At 35.3% G+C, this 5,164-nt stretch overlaps 1 pseudogene; it reads left to right on the forward strand.

Annotated features, from left to right (window-relative positions):
* Nucleotides 1–879: 879 nt before the first annotated feature.
* Nucleotides 880–3,263, forward strand: LOC107613824 (uncharacterized; annotated as a pseudogene).
* The last annotated feature ends 1,901 nt before the right edge of the window (nucleotides 3,264–5,164 follow it).

Genomic DNA, 5,164 nt, shown 5'->3' on the forward strand with positions numbered 1-5,164 from the left:
CGTGCACCATTCCTGCCCTCGTTGTTGCTGGCGGCAAACGCAGCAGGTCCCGGGATTTATCTTCGTCGCTCCCTATCTCGTCACCGTCTTGCAGTCAGTCCTACGCCTTTGTTCCGCTTGCAGTCGTCTCGTTCCCCTTTCGCCACAATTCCTCTTAGTATGTTACAGTTCTTCTCCATAACTTGGTTTTAATTTATCAATTTCTGCTTCAAGGTTTGATGATCATGGTGTGGTTACTTCTAGAGATCCTTCGGTTGGGACTTGTCGTTTTATTTTTGGGAGTTAGAAATAGCTTCTGATTCATCTGCTTCTCATATAACAACAACATATAAATATCATCCGTGCATTTTGCTGGTAATTTTAATCATCCAATGGATTTTTTAAGTAATGTGTGAATTTAGAAATTTTATAATCGGGTTTTCGAGGGATGATGGATTTAGAAGTTAAAGTAGAATTATGTAGTTTTATAATAGGCTTTAGAATTGAATTTTTATTATTATTGGCTTGAATTTGCATCACATTTGAGTTGAATTCTAAACTTGTTTGCTGAGAATTTGATTTTTTTTAATTTTTTCGATTTTGCTGTGTCATATGTATTGAGAATATTTTTGTCTTACAGGGAGAAACATGCTTTCTGATTTTATTATATCGGTTTTGAACGATCTGTCGATCTATTTCCACCCTCCAGTTAGCCAGTACTTCTATGTTTCCATCGAAGTTTCTTCGAAAGACAAGTTTTTAGTGAGTGTGATGGGTTTCTTAATCAGCGCAGCAATCACCGCTCCACTTTATTTGGGTTACCAGTGGAATTCCCGCTGTCGTTTACAGATAGACTCGTTATGGCTAGTGCTAGTGGCACGTTCACAGCTGTCGTGAGTTATGACTGTCGATGTGGCGGTTGCTAGGGGTGCGTACACCCTCAGGGGAGCGGATAGTGACTACAGCCGGAAGGGACGATGTGCCGTCGCCACCACCGCCTACGTCATGCAGAGACCTGGTACCACCACCTAATGGGATAGCCAAGTTCTTTAGGATTTAAATTTGGGGCATCTTTGTTTTTATGCTAATCTTTTATTTGTTGCTAGGACATTTCATTTTTGGGTTTGTGATATACTTTAACAAAACAGCATTTTTGCGACAGTTTTTTTCCTTATATTTTCTACTATTCATGTGCCGAAAAAGTGTAAATAACTACCATCAGCGAAGGAAGACTACAAAACTCATTTCTTGTGTTTAGAGTATTGTTACATAATAGTGTTGGATTATTATGTTGTGCTTAAATTATAATTCATGAACCTTTGGACCTGGTAAGCCCAAAAAATCATGCTGTTGTTAATTCTTATCAAAAACTGCACAACAAAGTGTGAGTAAATTGCACTGAAGATTCCTGGAAACCAATTATTTTTTTTAGATTACATATGGTTTAGGTGCTGAGAAGGAAAAGTAGCAAAGACTAAGATGCTTACGAATTATGAATAGAACACAAAATCTTGGTTTAAGTGTATTGTATTTGGAGTCAATTTATATCCAGAGAAATTGGATGAAAAATTTTGAAATGTATTATTGTTTGTTCAGCCATTATGTTAAGTCTCAGGTCAACTACTAAATCATCAAAGTGCCTCTTATAATGATTCCAATAATTATATGCCTATGGATTTAGTTTTTGAGGTTTCTTTAGGACTAAAGTTCAATATTAACATTGAATGATATAAAACTTAATAAAGCATGCTCAATTTTATAATGCACTTGATAAATGAATAAAAAGAATGTGAAGTTTTACTTTCACACTCAAAGTCATACCAAGAAGTTTCTTTTGTTGAATAAACTTGACACTTTGAGAGACAACTCCACAAGAATTTTCCTTGAACATGTTTGAGGCTTTTAAAAGTCTATAACCAATGTATTGGAATACTTGGTGAAAGTATCTAATGGCACAAACCAATTGCACTGCTAAGATAGATATGGCAACAGTGTCTTGCCTCTTGCAGTTTTCGGAGGGCGCCACAAGGTGATGGTAAAATTCAATTTGTGATCAAATTTGGAATTCTATTACATCCATTGATATGTGTCAATGATTTGAAAACCTTGTTATTATATGTCATAGCCAATCAAATTTATATTGAATTTGAATGACAAACTATAGCTGTGGATTGTGCTTATAGTTTTATGATTAATTTAGAATTTCTTGATCAGCAAGACAAAGCTGGACATTAATACTCGGAACAGCGAAGGGTTCACAGCACTTGACATCCTTGAGAAGGCTAAGGACACTGCAGAAAATAGGCAATTGCAAGCCACATTTATCAGAGCCGGTGGTAAAAGGAGCATCCAATCTTCCTCTCCCGCACTCAAAGGAGACAGAGCCAATTTTCTATTACCTATAGCTTCTAGGCTTTTGCTCTCAAGAAGGTACATTTCTAATGAATTGGAAATGTCACATGAAATTCTATCTATTGAATGCACAAGCCCACCGGAACTTAGCAAAAGCGCAGACTCTAAATCGCCCCAGCAGCCTCAAGTAAGCGACAGACTTGATATTGCTACCTACAAGCCATAATACTTGTCCCCAAAAAGTTCAGGGAAACATAAGCATCAGAGCCAAAAGAAAATGGAAAATCTGAACTAACTTTATTATGCTAAAAGGAGTAAGCACATGGAGATGCACAAAGAGGCATTACTGAATGCAAGAAACACCATCATATTAGTTGCTGTTTTCATTACAACTGTGACTTTTGCTGCTGGTATTGCTCCTCCTGGTGGTGTATACCAAGAAGGACCAATGAAGGGGAAGTCTGGCGAGTAATACAATAGCTTTTAAGGTCTTTGCAATAAGCAACAACATAGCACTATTCACTTCTCTATCTATAGTTATTGTTCTTGTTAGCATCATTCCTTTTAAGAAGAAACCACATATGAGACTACTGAGTATAGCTCACAAGGTTATGTGGGTGGCTATTGCATTTATGGCAAGTGGTTATGTTATAGCAATATGGGTGATCTTGCCACATAGTGAAGGGATGCAGTGGTTATCTGTGATGCTGATAGCACTTGGTGGTAGCTCTCTTGGGACAATCTTCATTGGTCTTAGCGTGCTGCTGGTTGAACATTGGCCGAGGAAATTCAAGTGAAAAAAAACAAGAAAGGAAGGTGCAAATTCTGATAGAGAGAGTCAAAACTCAGATGTTAAGAGTCAAAACTCTCGGGACCGGCTACTTTTGACGCCAATGACGACGAGCTCAGGGAAGGCGTGCAAGCGCGACTGAGTGCGAGACGGTGACGATTGAAGACACAGAAGTGACGAGGAGCTTGGGTGCGAGACCAGAGACGAGAGAGGGATTGAGCTTGAGATTACAAGAGCCAGTGAGCAAAGAGATGAGGAGCTCGAGTTTCAGTGAGAAAGGAGATGCTAGGGCTAGGTTTTTTTCTTTTTCGGGTCAACTTGAGGGATTAGTGAGAGGTTGGACTTGAGTTTGGGCTTGCGCAGGGACAAGGGGCTAAGGTTGGGTTTTTTCTAGGGATTTAATTGTAATTTTATATTTTTAGGGATTTAAATATCCGCAAAACAAAAGTTATATATATTTGTCTTTTTATCAAAAAATTTAAATATGATTCGGTTCAGATTATGTAAATCAATCGGATCAAATTGCGTCTAATAATTATAATGCAGGCAATTGGGTTTATTATTGTTGCTATAGTAAACCGATTTTGTTCTAGTTTATTAAAAAATAAATTATTAACTGGTTTAATAAAGATGTCCAATAATATCATGACACATGTAAACATTTTTAAAAAAAAAGACATATTTAGTGTCTTTATTAAAGTGGTCTCCTTACTGGATTAAAATCCCCCAATAACAGGCACGTTAAGTCCATTTGAAATTGACTAATATCTTGGTTGATAGATTGATAATCTTGTTTGTGGTCATCTAACCAGGGATACAATTTTAGATGAGAATTAGTATTTTTACCGGTGAAAAATTATAGGTATATTTTTACCAAAATTAACTATGATAGAATATAATAAAAATATTTAATTGTAATGTAAAATCTAAAACAATAAATGAAAAAAATAAATAATAGTAATAAAAAAATAGATGTTATTCTAAGTTTGAGAAAATTTCTTTGTATATAATTGTTGTGCTATTCAAAGAGAAAGTCTAGGGGGCTAGTACTTTTATTAAAATTTGGCCAGCACTTAACCAGCAAAAGAAAAGTGAGTAATTCCATGTCATTAGATGTAATCTCACACCATTAAAAATATTAATGATGACTAATTGATGGCTACAAATTACAAAATTTGCTGGCCCTCAAGCACTCCTTCTATTCAAATATAGCATGTCCTTTTTTGCTATATATGAATAAGAATTTTTAACCCCTTCTTTGCGTCGAATATAGCAACATAAAGTTGTTCGTGGCTAAACACAAATTTAGGAAGATACACTTCAACATTACTAAGAGATTGTCTTTGACTTTTTTTTAATTGATGGTCATGGCATATGAAACAACAATAAAAAATTGTCTCCTATTCAATTTGAAAGGCCATGGTGATTGAGAAGGAGACATGCGTAGGATTAAGACCTTTTTTCCAAGATAACTTCCAACTAATACATTTGTTTCTATAATATGATTAGATAACCTTGTTATAATTAGTTTGCTGCCATTACATAAACCTATAGATTGGTCCAAATTTTTTAAAAGAATTGTAGCAATCCCAACCTTTAACTTCAAAGCATGATGATGAGGTAATTCTGAACATTGAAGGCTGTTTAGAAACTACAGAGTAAGTGTTTCAGTAGCATACTCGCCACTTTCATAAAATTTGACAACATTGTCTTAATTCAAGTAAATTTTTCATCTCCTAAAATTTTCATAATAATATATTGATTTATCTTCTCAACCATATCAAGTGTAGAACAAAAAAATTGCTCATGATTGCAACCAATCCAAGTGATTTTCAAGAAGGTTTGGATATATACTATCCACAATAGAACTAAGAGGATCTTCAAAATTTGATATATGAGTAACTCAGTAAGAATTATAATCTCAGAGATGCCATCATTAGGCCCACCTATATTGCCATCTCCAACATTTAAGATCCATTGTGAAAAAAAAGTCAATTAATCATTATTAGCATGTGAAGATTCCTCTAGTCTCATATTTTTAGT

The sequence above is a fragment of the Arachis ipaensis genome, chromosome B1 (genome assembly GCF_059453495.1).
Source record: "Arachis ipaensis isolate K30076 ecotype BB chromosome B1, ASM5945349v1, whole genome shotgun sequence".
NCBI lineage: Eukaryota > Viridiplantae > Streptophyta > Magnoliopsida > Fabales > Fabaceae > Arachis > Arachis ipaensis.